This window comes from Ictidomys tridecemlineatus, chromosome 11 (genome assembly GCF_052094955.1).
Source record: "Ictidomys tridecemlineatus isolate mIctTri1 chromosome 11, mIctTri1.hap1, whole genome shotgun sequence".
Classification (NCBI taxonomy): domain Eukaryota; kingdom Metazoa; phylum Chordata; class Mammalia; order Rodentia; family Sciuridae; genus Ictidomys; species Ictidomys tridecemlineatus.
Genome location: NC_135487.1, coordinates 90,206,384 through 90,221,815, shown reverse-complemented (window position 1 = coordinate 90,221,815; position 15,432 = coordinate 90,206,384). Strand labels below are relative to the sequence as shown.

Here is a 15,432-nt window from a genome sequence, read left to right as displayed (position 1 = left end):
CATACAAAAAAATAGAAAGAGAAGTAGAAATTAATGAGTTATACCTTCAGAATAAAATGAAGATATATGGGAAGTATCAGAAGGTAAGAAAGAAACTATAAAAACTTTCAAAAAAATTTTAAAGGCAATGTAGAAAAACTCTAGTGTTTCAAAAGTTATTATGTGTTTAAAAATGATTAATTCCTCTGTAAGGAAGTAAACAATAAAATAGAAGCATGAAACCGGATTATAGATGATAATTCTTAAATAACAAACATAACAATAAAGTTGTTTAAAATCTTTATGAAAAGATAAAGAATCACAGATTCAATTGATTAAATATATAAAGTGCATTATGTATTTTTAATTCATAAATATCTACATGAGCTATAGGTTAAAATGTTCAAGATCATTATTTTGTTTTTATGTTATATATATTTTTAAAATACAAAGATTGTATTAAAGTTTTTCAAGTTACTGTAGTAAAATAAAATAACTTGATCTGATTTTTGCCTAGCTCAAAATTCAGAAAACATTGAAATAGACTCTCAGCTTTCTTACATTTATGAGATTGAACATAAAATAGAAAAAAAATGAATAAACTAAATATTGAGTTAAACATTTCAGGCAAGTAAGGGTAAAATAAAAAGTAAATTATCAACATCCAGGTCAGAATAAGTTCAAGCAGGAAAGTTTGCCTATAAATACTGATGCAGGTGTCTTGATCCAAGTATCTGACTAATCACCTTAACCCCACATTGTGAAGTATCAATCTGATAAGGTGGCTATAGTGGAGTTAATTCTTATTTAAATTTCCTGAATATGTATTGTGATTGCAAATTAAGTGATTTGGGTGGCACAGTAGGATAAACGCACCACATAAACCAAAGGTACTGATTATGACGTAAGGTTTAAAAAAAAGAGCAAATAATGTCTCCATAGTAGAGTGATAAATTTCATAGTTGCCATGAGTGAAAATTGGGAGGATAGAATCCATAAAAACAAGACACCATATGTTTCATATCATTATATTTATTTTATAAAATTATTTTGAATATAACAGAAAAACCCTCCATGACATAGGAGGCTCTGACTGCTGTGTTTTCCTTTGTTTATAGCCATGGCAGAAATTCTAGGAGTATTCATGAAAGTGGATGTTATAATACAGGAAATACAATAGTAAGAAATTCATTTTATGCATCAAGTTCCTGAATACTTTTTTGAATGTTTGTCATGCTCAGTTATATCAACCTTGATGCATAATTTAAGTGTTGGAAGCATCATTGCATACCATCATCTGGCTTTAACATCTACCTTGAGTATTTCCCTGGTAAAAAATGTATTTGACACTATTGCAGATGAAATTTTTCTTCAAGCTGTTATGTCCCCAATGCTTTGTTTTAATATATTGAGATTGCTTTTATATACAATTCATGCCAATCTACCTAAACCACGTTGAGCTATAATCCAAAAATATAAGCTATAAAATTTAATAAAATCTTTTTTAAAGTAATGATATGCTTTTAGTCATCACCTAGGAAGTGAGTTTGACAGGCCATTTGTCACAGAAATTTTGAAACACCAAATACTGAAATTATCTTCACTCTGTTTATGTTTTGTAATGTTCTTTATATTCAAATTCTATCAGATTAACCAGTTTTCTTGATGCATTTTCCTATATCTATTACTTAAATAATGTTTTTCACTCTATCTCCTCGAATATATATATATATTTAAATTCCATTTTAACCCATTTGAATATGTTGAAAAATATGTTTCATTTACTGTATAACCTAGACTACTTTTGATTTTTTGGTTCTTTGTTTCTATACTTTCTCATTAAAATGGATAAGGTTAGATGTGAAAAATATGTTTTCTAGGGGGATAAATGCACTCCATATAAATGTAGTAGGATTCAATGAACTTATATCTCAACTAATAATAATAATAATAGTAATAATAATAATATCATTTTGACAATTAAACTAGTAAAATACACACATAGTGGATGCAAATAGAAGCTGGTGGTTGCTATTGTTTAAGATAGGGAATTCTTGAATATTTGCATAAAAAAGAAATAGTTTCAACATTGGGGGACAGATCTTATAGTGAATGATTGATAGCCAAAACCTAATAAGAGAACAGCAAATGTCTATCTTGTAGACAAATTTCCCATACATTTCTTGGGCAAACCATGGAGGTTGGCATGAAATTCGACTCTAGTGCTTTTTATTTTGCTCATTTCTTTGTGAAGTTAGTTTTCCTGAACTTTGAGAAAGCGTTTTACTTTAGATAGCTTATCTTCTCATTTCTTCCATATGTGTGTATGTGTGTGTGTTTGGAATTTAAAAATATAAATATGTGTGTGTGTGTGTGTGCCCTTGTTTTTAAGAATTTTATGGTTTTCTCAGCTTTTTAGCTTTTTCCGCTTGATTCTTTCCTTTCCTTTTACTGCTTGTCCTGATTAGATTTGATTCCACTATCAGTATCAGTATTTATTTCTTAATATGGATTCCTTTTACAGGGCAGCTCTACTGGGTCAGTTTGATATTTCACAGGGGGCAGCTTTCTTTGGCCTCTCCAACCATCTCATTTGCACCCTGTAGTGTACTCCCTGGTTTTTTGTGTATGGAAAATGTTCAGTTTTAACTGTTCTCAATCTGTCTGCTGCATGTTACAGAGAATACCTATCGATATCTGCTTTCTCTTGTTCTCAGATTTGTCAAATATCTCCTTTCTTAAAATTTCAGATCTCACACTAGTAGTATGTAGCTCTATAGTTGTTATAGTCAGCTCTGCATTGCTGTAACCAAAAGACCTGACAAGAACAACTTAGAAGAAAAAAAGTTCATTTGGGTTCACAGGTTTAGAGGTTCAGTCCACGGTTGGTCAACTACATAATTCTCAGCCCAAGATAAAGGAGAACATCATGGTAGAGGACATGGTGGGGGAAAGCTGCTCAATCCATTGTGACATCCAAGAAGCAGAGTAAGCTCCACTTGCTAGCCATAAAATAGAAACTGCAAACAAAGTCTGCCCCCTGTTTTAGTCAGCGTTTTCACTGCTGTGACTAAAGACCCAACCAGCACAATTGTAGAGGAAAATGGGTTTATTTGAGGGCTCACTGTTTCAGAGGTCTTAGTGCATAGAAGGCCGGCTCTATTTCTCAGGGGTTGGGATGAGGTTGAACATGATGGCAGAGTGTGTGGCAGAGTGAAGTTGCTCACAGCATGATGATCAAGAAGGATAGAGAGACTCCACTTGCCAGATACAAATATATACCCCAAACCACACCCTAATTCCCCATCTCCTCCAGCCACACCCTACCACTTTAGTTAATCCCATCAGGGATTAATTCACTGATTAGGCTAAGACTATAACCCAATAATTCTCCAAACCTTCTTGCATTGTCTCACACATGAGCTTTCAGGGGACACCACATCTGAACCATAAGACCTCCAGCCACAACATACCTGCCTATAGCTAATAATCTATTCCAATGGATTAATACATGACTAGATTACAGATCTTATAATCTGATCATTTCACCTCTGTGAACATTTCTGCATTACCTCACATGTGGGCTGTGGGGGAGGGGCCACCACATATCCGAATCATGACAGCAGCTATTGGCAGTTTGTCCACATGTGATGATTTACTGGGGTTGTGGGGATATCATGTCATGTAGTCTGATTGTAAATACTGTCAGGGTTTTTTAAAATTTTTTCTTTCTAGTATATTTGTCAACTTTTATGTTGGAATTTGAATGAATACAAAACTATGCCATGGTATTTGAAATCTGTATCTTTAAACAGATCCGTAGGAATTTTGTGTGTGTGTGTGTGGGGTGGTGTACTAGAGACTTATTCAGGGGCACTCGACCACTGAGCCACATCCCCAGCCCTATTTTGTATTTTATTTAGAGACAGAGTCTCACTGAGTGGCTTAATACCTTGTCTTGGCTGAGGCTGGCTTTGAATTCATGATCTTCCTGCCTCAGCCTCCAGAGCCACTGGGATTACAGGTGGGTGTCATCATGCCCAGCCCATAGGCAATTCTTATCTACCATGCTCCATCCTACCATGCTCTGTCTTGCTCACAACGAATCTCAGTTGGTGTTTTTCTTAGTTTCAGTATATGAGAGAGAAAATATAAGTAGTTGCTATCTACCAGAAATTTATCAAATGATCTTCATATCTAACTGTAGTTTTACCATCAGTAATACTCATTTCTGCTGAACACTACAGATCCACAGGAAAAATGGATATGACTATCTGATATTCATTATAGCTTTCAATCGTGATTTTCTTTTAAAAATTAAAACATGAGACTGAAAATACAGAGAAATTCTTTCTACCACTGTTGCCTCTGTCTGAGTTTACCCTATGTCCCTTGCTTTCTTTCTCTCTGACCTAAATGTTTTCTTACTCATTCACTAAATTTCAATTTTTAGCTTCTGTTTTTTTTTCTTCATATCAGACACTATGTTTCTAAGGGAAGAAACTGTCTTTTCTTCCTGTTTCTTTAGTACCAAGCACAGTATTGACCAGACAGAAGGGGATTAATAAAGAAGAAGGACTAATTAATGAATGAATGAAGATAAATTTTAAATAATTTAAAATTCTTATTTTAAATTATTCTCATTTATAATTGTCTGCTTGTATTGGGCTGAATAATGTCCCATTCTTAGGGATTCTTAACTTCTAATTTCCAGAACCTATCAATATTTTAGCATTATATAACAACAATATCTTTGGAGATATAATTAAGAATTCCAGGGAATATTGTCCTGGATCATCCAGTGAGGTCCTAAATGTGATAAAAAAAAAATGGTCCTTACAAGAGGAAGAGGATCCGTTAAAAGTCAGAGATGTAACAACAGAAGAAAGAAGTTGTAGTAAGCTTGAAGGGGCCACTAGCCAAGCAATGCAAACTCCAGAAGTTGGAAAAGGCAAGGAAACAAATCTCCATGAAGCATATAGAAAGAATTCAATCCTGTGAACACCTGGATGTCAGATGTCCACTGCCCTGAAGTGTAAGAGAATAAGTTTGATTTGTGTTACGCCTCTGAGCTTATGATAATCTTTTATGGCAACCATCAGAAACTGATACATATTTTGGTATCTTGAAGTTAGGTGCTGCTGTAAAAAAAATATCTAAAAGGTAGAAGCATTTGGTAATTCTGCCATGAGCAGAGGCTGGAAGAAGTTTAAGAAGCATGACAGAAAAAATTCCACATTGCGTTAAATAGACTATGGATAGACTTGTGAATGTTAATGGTGCCTCCGTGAGGGCTCAGAAGGAAGTAAGGAACATGGGAGGGAGAAAGCCTGTGTGATTTTAGAGAACAATCACAGTGGAATGTGGAAAGATATATTAACACTAAACAGGTTTCTTTTGAAGGTTCAGAAGGAAATTAGAATCATGTTATTGGAAACTGAAGGGAAGGAGATCCTTATTACATAGGAACAGAAAACAGCATTGAATCAAGCCCTCTAATTGGGTAAAAAGCAACATTTGTAAAGGATGAACCTGAATATTTAACTAAGACAATTTTGTAGAAAAATGTTGAAGAGGCAGTTTGGTTTCTTTTTTCTTTTTCTTTTTTTTTTTTTTTTTTGCTCTTTATGGTAAAATAAAAGAGAAAAGAGATAAATTGTGAAGAAAATGGAAACAGGACTTGATTTGGAAATTTTTCAGGCTATTCACAAAAGATGCTAAAACTAAATGTCAGGAAAGCATGCTCTGAAGATAAAGTCAAGAGTTTGGCTAACTTTTTGCAGTGCCTCCCTTGGACACAAAGGTTAAAGTATTCAGTCACACAGAGGCTCTTTGAAAAGATTAGGGATGTGACTCCAGATTCTCTCAACTAACTCAGCTGAATAGGGTAGAGAGATCTGTGGAGAAGCCTTTTATCTAATGGAGTGAATCCCTGAGACACATCAGAAGATCCACAGGTATTTAAAAATGTTAAATCATCAGAAATACTGTCTTCCTGGACTTAAGGGGACTGAGGGAGGAAGAAACGAAAGGAGGCTTTTCAAACCTCCAGAATTCTACAGGAAATAATCAGTCTTATAAAATAACTAAGTCACAAGCATGTGCTTCCCTTCATGTAAAAGAAAAGACTCAGGGGGAGCCTAGAGGAAAGAGGTGGGAGCCCCCTGATCGCACCGTGAATATAGAACCTGGAGTCAGAGCTCAGAAGACAGGACTCCAAGCCTGCAGAGATCACTTCAGGTCTTGAAACATTTTTTTTTTTTCCTAAGGAATTTTAAGTCCTTTTTTCCTTTCTTTTTCTCCCTTTTTGAATGTCTGTAACTGCTCCCTGTGCCCACCGCCATTGTTTGTGAACATGGAGCTTATTTTCTAGGTTCACGGATCCACAGATGGAGAGGAATGCTGCCCAAGCATGCATTAAACGGAGAGTCTCACACATATCAAAGTTAGACAATTTAAAATGATGAGACGTGGTGTTTTATAACTGCTGAGACTTCCATGGAATTTTGGAGTTACATTGACACTAATGGTTCCAGACTTTTGGGGGTCTTGGGTTGGGTGAATGTATTTTGCGTTTGAGATAGACATGGATATCCAAGGGCACACTGTGGTAGACTGAAGACTCCATTTCTCCTCATTCCCCAAAGATGACCTGGATCATGGGACCTGTGAATAGGCTATCTTATATATCAAGAGAGACTTTGCAGTTGCAATTAAGTTGAGGACTTTGAAAGAAAGAGATTATCCAAGCGGGTCCCAAATGTTGTACAATTGTTCTTATAAGGATACAAAAGAATACATAGGGTATAGGAGATAAGACGACAGAGGAAGTGAGTTGCGGTGATGTGAGGGAACGTCATGAATGGAGGAGTGCAGGAAGTCTTTAAAAGCTGAAAAAGGCAAGGAAACAGATTTCCTTTTAAAAACCTTGGAGGAACCCAGCCCAGCTGCCACTTGATTTGGGACTATGGATTTCAGAACTGTAAGAGAATAAATTTGCATTGTATTACGCCACTAAATTGGTAATAGTTTGTTAAAGAAACAATGGGGATACTAAGACAGTGTTGTATTTTTCTCACTATGATCAATAATATATACTTTTAAGTTATGCAAAAATCAATTATTTTTTTCTTGTTCATGTACAGAATACATTTCCAAAATACGAAGACATTCTCCATTTTAATAGCCATTTTTCTACAAGTTTTCACAAGGTACGTAGGGATATATTCCAGTCCCATAAATATGATAGTCACTCACCAGATGTTTCTTTTCCTGTGAAATGTTTTGCCACAGGCAAGCTTTTATCTTCTTCCTCACAATTACTTTGTATTCTCAATGCCTCACCTTCAGAAATTGAGGCATCTCCCAACATACATTAGACCACACAAGGGCACTTAATCATGTAAACAGTGAAATCAGTGTCACCACTAATCTTTTATCTAATGGCAAATTTCTTAGCTGTGTGTACTTTGATGATGATGATGAAAGGAAATACTTTTTATTTTATTATACCACAATACACATTCCAACTTGAGAATCCCAGCATGCACTGGTTGCAATTATAATAATAATAAAAAAAAAATCTTGCTTCTTTTTTTATCTTTCTTGATTGTAGATACATTAGCATTACTTTGCAATACAATGCCATCCCAATTTCTCTTTTCTTTTTGGAATGTAATGTGTAATGCCGAAGGAAAAGAAGAAAAGAATGATGTACCCAGTCATATTTTATCCATGAAAAGGACATTAGTTTTTCCTTTTTTGCTTTTGTTATGTTAAGGGCTGTATTGGAGATAATGGATTACAGCAAAGCCATCTTCACTGTGATTCATCAATCTTATGGGGGTGGAGGCAACATCTACTCTGCTCTTAATGATTGGTTTCTAAGTGACATGGCCTTTTGTGCCATGAAAAAGAAGCTGGTTTCTGAGGCTTGAGAATTACATTTAGCAAGAAGACAGAAAATGCATTTATTGTCAATAAGTAAATTAAGATGACAAAAAGGATGTGGAATTGTTATATTTTCACACTCTGGGAGAAAGGAAGAATGAGGTACTTTCTCAAACAGTCATTTAGGCCCAGCCCTTTTTCTATAGAATTATTAAATAACAAAAGCTGTTCGGAATTTGGAAGATTTGACATTTTTAATAAGAATAACCAAATAGAATTGCTTAATGTAAGCCACTAATCTTAAGAGTGTAGGACTGTCCCCAAAGAAAGGTTTAATTCTAAACCTGATTCATAAATTATCCAGTTTAAACAATTGGATAATTGACAATGCAATTACAATAGCTAAATTCGTTTTCCTTCTAATATGTTAGTCTTCCAAAATTTAAAGTGCTGTGATCATCATATATGATAGAGTCTGTCACACACCAATTCTGGGAACTACTGTTTTCATGGCAAATTTTTCAGTTCTTCACATTATCTATTGTTTCTTTCTACTAGCAGCTCCTCTTATTAACCTCATTTTAATCTTTCTAGCAAAATTTAATAAAGCCAAAGGTTATAACTAATATGTTTAGAACCCCAAAATGAGTCTTTTAAATTTGAGATTCTAAATTTGGAACTGGGAAGATAAAATTTTACTGATCTTTTCCAAGACAGCAAACTGATCTCTGCAATAATTGTAGTTCATTTTTTGGACACTCACTTTTCATCTTCTATGAAATTGTAGTCATATTGTCAAAACTCTGCTGACAGTCATACACTGCTTACTATTTTATAAAAGGGCTACAAAAGAGAAAAATTAAGCAGCTGGGAAAGACTGGGATAGAGTCGCTGAGAGCTACATATCCACTCACCTCTTCTCATATCTGACCTCATTCTTGCATCCTCTTTGGAGTTCAGCAAAATTTCTTGATTATTCAATAAAATACAGAGAAGATTATTATGTTAATTAGTCATTATTTTTAAGGAAAAAGTTTGTTTCCCTTGGGATTTCTGATTTATTCCTTCGAATAGATAATATATAATTATGCAGTAATTCTGATGAGAGAAATAACTGAGAGAGAAACCATGGCCATCCTGATGAGACACAATTCTACCAAGCTGACCCTTTTATGAGCCTTATTTATTTTATTTGAGAAAGCTCACATCATTTCATTATTTGCTCCCTGGAATGTTTCATTATTCCTGAAAATTGGACTTACTGGGTGATAGGTAAATTTAATAGATTTAACAATATTCAAAATACATTTTCCATTTATGCAAATTCAAAGTAAAAGCAACCTAAATCTTTTCACAAAGGAAAAAAAAAAACAACAAAAAAACCAAACAAACTGAAAACATAAGCACTACTTCCTCTACACTTCCAAAGAAGGGCTTTTAAATTTCCACATAAGATCATGAAGAAATAGTATCTTTCTCAAAATTTTGTTTGTACTGGGCCATCAAAATGAAGAACTGTAACTTTGCATATTTAATAAATAGCATCTTTTTATGTATGAAAATCAATACTCTTTCAGGCTATTTGAGGCAGGGAAAGTTGATGGTAGAGCAGTTAATGATTTTAGTTCTGAAGTCAAACAGACTATCTGATCCAGGCTCATTTAATTTGGCAGATGATCTCATTTTTTTTTCTATTCAAGAGAAATAATGAAAAGATGCCTCTCATTGTGTCTTGTGAATATCAAAAGAGACAACTCATATACAGCACTTGGTGCACTATCTGACACACAGTAAGCACTAAATGTGTTAGATATTTTTATTATGATAGCAACTATGGTCATATACTGACTTTCCAAATATGATATCAAAATATAGAAAATTCACAACAAATAACTTGAAATTAACCATATCTATGAAAACCTAAGTAAATGAAATATAAAAAGGAGAAAGCTATTGAATTTCTACTTTATAAAAATAAATTTAACTCAGTATTCTTTGAGTCATTTTTCTTTTCAGTGCTTTTGAAATATGGTAAATTGATAAAAACCCAGTTTTTGGATTGAAGATAAATCTCCATGGAGAACTCAAGTGACCTGTCATGTTGCAGGCTCCTATCTTGTCTGTCTTTAAAGCACACTTAATTTTTTGTTAATTCTCCCTCCAAAATAAGAAGGCTGACAGTTTGGAAGAAAACCAGTAGAGCAGGTTTGCTGCATCAAGAAGTTCTGTATTCTCTTCTGTGCAAATATTCAGATGAGCCTAAGTGTCTTGCTGGGAGCCACAGTGTTTCATGTTTCCTGTGTCATTCCTTGTGCCTAGAATTATGCTTTCATACAACTATTATAATAAGAGCTCTTGCTCATTGGGCCCTACTTATGTAAAGATAACTTAAGTTTCTATGTAATATTTTTCTTTTGAAAATGTCAATAACACCAGCATGAGGGCCTGAAAATTATACAATTCCAGGAAATTTATTTTTGTGTAGTTTGTAAACTAAACAAATGAAGAATAAAACATGTAGAAAATTCTTTTTGAGCTAAATTTTTGGACAACTTTGAATTGCTTCATGAATTATTGTGATTCACAGCATATGATCACATAGCTGATTTGCACATTTGCAACACCTATATTCAGCGGGACTTGAACAATGATATCTTTAACTCAGACTCAAAATCTTCCCTTGGCCTCATTGAGTATACCAAGTCACTAAACAGGTCAATAAACATTCCAAGAAATTCTCAGAACTCATGAGCTTAGCCTTGTTTATCTAAATTTTACCTCCATCTACTATCTTCCGTTTTTAATATCTTTACTATCATTGCTACTATTACTCATTGAGAAGCTATAATGTAATAAATGTTTTATGTTTTATCTCACAATAAAAGTTTCTGTTAGACATTATTATCAATTAAAATATGATACCAATAACACCCTGACAGGTTAAATAAGTTGCCCAAGGTTATATGGCTACTAATTGATGATACCAGGTTTCAAACTAGGATTCCCTAATTAGGATGAAACTTAACTCTGATCTCTGTGTCAGGCAGTATTAGTTATGGAGGAAAGAGACAAGCCTTACACAATTACCACCCCATGAAGTGTAAAGTACAATATCTACCATATAATAGAAGGTTTTCAGAGACTAGAATGGGACCTCAACCTTGCCTGAAGGCATTCAAGACATTTTCATAGAGGAGAAGGCCACTGGGGTGGGTCTTGCACAGATGGTGAAACAGACTGAAGTTGGAGGGAACTCTGAAATTGAGAGCAACTTCCTGGAGCTGAGAGTGGAGGACAGGGGGCTGCCCACCAAGTCCAAGGAAGCACAGAATGGTGAGGGTCCCTCACCCAACTGTCTGGCATAAGCTAACTATATTTGTACACACACACAAAAATAACCCAATCAATAATTGGGCTAAGGAACTGAACAGACACTTCTCAGAAGATATACAATCAATCAACAAATATATGAAAAATGTCAACTTCTCTAGTAATTAGATAAATGCAAATCAAAACTACTCATCACACTCCAGTCAGTGTGGCAATTATCAAGACTACAAGCAATAAAATGTGTTGATGAGGATGTGGGGAAAAAGGTACACTCACACATTTCTGGTGGCACTGAAAACTGGTGCAACCACTATGGAAAGCAGTATGGGGATTCCTTAGAAAACTTGGAATCACTATTTGACCCAGCTATCCCACTCCTTCCTCTAAACCCAAAGGACTCAAAATCAGCATACTATAGTGACACTGCCACATCAATGTTCATAGCAGCTCAATTCACAATAGCTAAACTGTGGAACCAAACCAGATGACCTTTAACAGATGAATGGATAAAGAAACTGTGGTATATGTACACAATGGAATATTACTCAGCATCAAAAGAGAATAAAATTATGACATTTGCAGATATGGATAGAGTTGGAAAATATCATGCTACATGAAGTAAGTCAATCTCAAAAAACCAAAGCCTGGATATTCTCTCTGATAAGTGGATGCTGATTCATAATGGAAGGGGCCTAGGGAGAATGGAGGAACTTTGATGGGGCAAAGGAGAGGGGAAGAAGAAAAGCGGGTAAAGGGGCAGGAAAGATGGTGGAATGCAATGAACATCATTACCCTAGGTGCATGTATGACAGCACACATGGTGTGACTCTACATCGTGTACAATGAGAGAAATGAAAAGTTGTGCTCCCTTTGTGCACAGTGAATCAAAATGCATTCTGCTGTCATGTATAACTAATTAGAACAAATAAAAAATGCACATGTGTACTTCCTGCTTTTTGTCTCATTTTACTGCCTCTTCTTTTACAACAACTTTGATCACCCTCAGAGATTCTGAAAATGAAATTTTGAAACAATAAGTTTATTCTACCTTTCTTCAAAGCTGGCTTTGAATAAAACCTATTTTCTTATCAATTTGACTTCAGATATTTCTGGAGCAGTGAAGAGTGAGTCCAGCTTCCAACACCAGGCTAGTATCAGTGTCACCTGAAAGCAATAGGCAAGTGTGTATCAGGTAATGAATGCTTTCAGAAAAGCAGCCCAAGTCATGGAAATTGGCAAAAGACCTCCTTGTTTGTCCTTTCAGTTGAGTGCTGAGTGATATTTTATAAATCAAGGCTGTGCACCTTTGGTTGACTTCCTAGTGACTGGGCTGTGTTCAACTTCAAAAAGGTAGAAGTTAACATTAGAAAACACTCATTCAAGTGATTCATAGTTACAGTACTAAAAGAGAATTTTTTTCCCAGTAGAGATGGAATTGATATTTATTCAGTACAAATTTTGTTGCCTTGGGTTGGGGATGTGGCTCAAGCGGTAGCACGCTCACCTGGCATGAGCAAGGCACTGGGTTTGATCCTCAGCACCACATAAAAATAAATAAAGATGTTGTGTCCCCAGAAAACTAAAAAATAAATATTAAAAAAAATTCTCTCTCTCTCTCTTAAAAAATGTGTTGCCTTATAGGAAAATGAGATATAATATATTTGCAATATATACTAATATTAATATATTATATAATGTATTGAATATATTTGCAAAATTTCTTCGGCTTTCTTAACTAGATATTGATACCGCCGATTATCCTTGACAAGTCCTGCTTCCCCACATGTTGAAGTTTAAACATTAGAGAAGCACCCGAGGCAAGCATATGAAGCAGGGTTTATTTAAAAAGGGGTAACATAAACTTCTCCCTCGAGGGAGAAGGGGGCCATAGCTGGTATCTTGGTATCCCAAGAAGCCAGGTGTTCTGCCCTTTTTATACGTCCTAAGATTCCTTTGTTCTGCTGTCTTTTCCCTTTCTTTCTCCTTTCTGCTTACATGACTAGGCTCTAGAATGTGCTCTGTGGTGTGGCCAAAAGGTGGAAAACAGGTGGGCTGAAGGGGGAAGGGCAGGATGGAGCAGCCAAGGACATTTTAACAACCTTACAGCTCCCTGTAGGGAAGGGAAATTCCTGGGACAGGTTACCTTGGAAACAGGGTGGAGCAGGGGCAGGTTCTTGATGAGATCTCTCAGGGGACAGTCTCCAACTTCCCAGACTCACTCAAAATTGGCCTCCTAGATCTGACCTGACTCGATTTACCTATCTACACTGACTGCCTGTCTAATTCTGGCTTCAATATGAGTATGTGTGTGTGCCCAGTGTTGAATATAGATTACATATGTATCTTTTCTTCATATTTTCCAGTCAAATGATTTTGACATCTTACCGGTTTCCTCATTAATTAGTGACTTAAAAGAAATATTTTCTCAGGTGTTCATCTTATATTTGTAAATCATGCTTTTAGTTTTTTGAAAGTTACAATTTTAGCAATATAGTATAAGAAATTTTGTCAGATCAACCACCTTGAACTAGAACAGACATAAAATTGCTTAGCATCTTGCAGTTGATAGACATCTAAAATATAGGAGACAACCACAATCCTTTCTTCTAGCTGTTTATGAAAGCGTCACATGGTACACCATAAACAATGTGTAGTGTTGAATGAAATGACATACAAGTCAAAATCAGAATCTTACAACATCATTATTTTTTTTTAAAACCTACCACATTCTTATTTCTTACTGCCTTTGCAAGCTTATTTTGTAGGAATCTTAATATCTAAAGGGTCTAATTAAAGAAAAATTTCAATGAATTTTCTGGACAATCTTAAATAAGAAATTATCATGCAGCATATCAATGCATTAATTAATATTTCCAGTCCCATGTAACAAGATTTTTCAACTTTATTCAAAGTCCTCCATCCCATAATTTGACTCTGTTGCCAAGATTGACCACCAAGTGACAAAGGTTGGCGATTATTACTACCTTACTTTCCCTGCTCAGAATCTGTGCTTTTTTTTTTTTTTTCCTCTTCTCCCCAGTGCCTAATGTTACACAGCTCCCTTGAATCTTATTTAGCTCATTTTATCCAAATGGTCAAAGGTTGGTACTCTTTTGGCTTGCTAAGAGGTTAAACCTACTCTTTTCCAATTAGATACTTTTAAAAATTGGTTCGTTTTTAGTTCTACATGATAGCAGAATCCATTTTGATATAATTATACAAACATGGAAAAATATGGAACACTTCACGAATTTGCATGTCATTCTGAAAAACCAGCCTCTACCTCAGAGCAAAGCCTGTCTAAAGAAGGGACATGACCTTTGTCCTTGGAAAGACCCACAGAGCACTCCTAGGTACATTCCCACTCTGCTACAAATAACAGGAGAGATCTGCTGTGCCAGGTGTCCCCGACTCAGTGAGGCTAGGTGGGGACCCATAGCAATCCCTAGCAGCCACCAATCAGCATGAGACAGGGAAATACCTGGGATGCCAGATGACCCTCCCAGTAGTTTATGGTGTTGGGAAACCATGTAGTTCAGCACGAACACCCCTATTGGCTTAAACCAATCAGTTCAAATGAATCCCCTTTTTGTAGTAACCAATCACCCCTACCCAACTTGTTCCCACCAGTGAATGTGCTAATCATGTTTTACAGTTGTTTTATGATTTTCCCACGGTGTGTGATGATTGCTAAGAGATGCTATGATGTATGTGAAGTCCCTGCCTTCCCCAAAGAGTGTATAAAACTGCTGCACACCCTGGACTGGGGCCTCTCAGCATCACCAGTTGCTGTGTGTGCGCAGGGAGGACCGAGCTAGCTCGCAATAAACACCTCTTTGCTGCTTACATTGATCTTGGTCTCTGGTGGTCTTTTGGGGGTCCCGAATTCGAGCATAACAATTCTTGCTTAGGGGCCATGCTAATTTTCGCTGTATCATTTCAATTTTATTATGTGTGCTGCCAAAGTGAGCACCCAATAAGGTACTTTTGAAGGTATTAGGGAGACTGTTTCCCTATCACTTGCATTCTCTTACCTGCAAGAACTTTAACACATGTCCCATCATGTTTTGAATTAAACAAAGTATGTAAAGCACATGATAAATGTTCAATAAGTGTTTATTGGTATCATTGTTACTTTTTTCAAGTTTTGAAATGGCTGCAACACGTGATTGCAGCCACAAAAGAAATATGGATGCGTGCCTGAAAAACTCAATTTCCTGTTTCAGATAGTCT

General features: G+C 35.6%; 1 pseudogene; it reads right to left on the bottom strand.

Annotated features, from left to right (window-relative positions):
• Positions 1 to 15,098: 15,098 nt before the first annotated feature.
• On the bottom strand, positions 15,099 to 15,172 carry LOC120891037 (U6 spliceosomal RNA; annotated as a pseudogene).
• Positions 15,173 to 15,432: the final 260 nt, after the last annotated feature.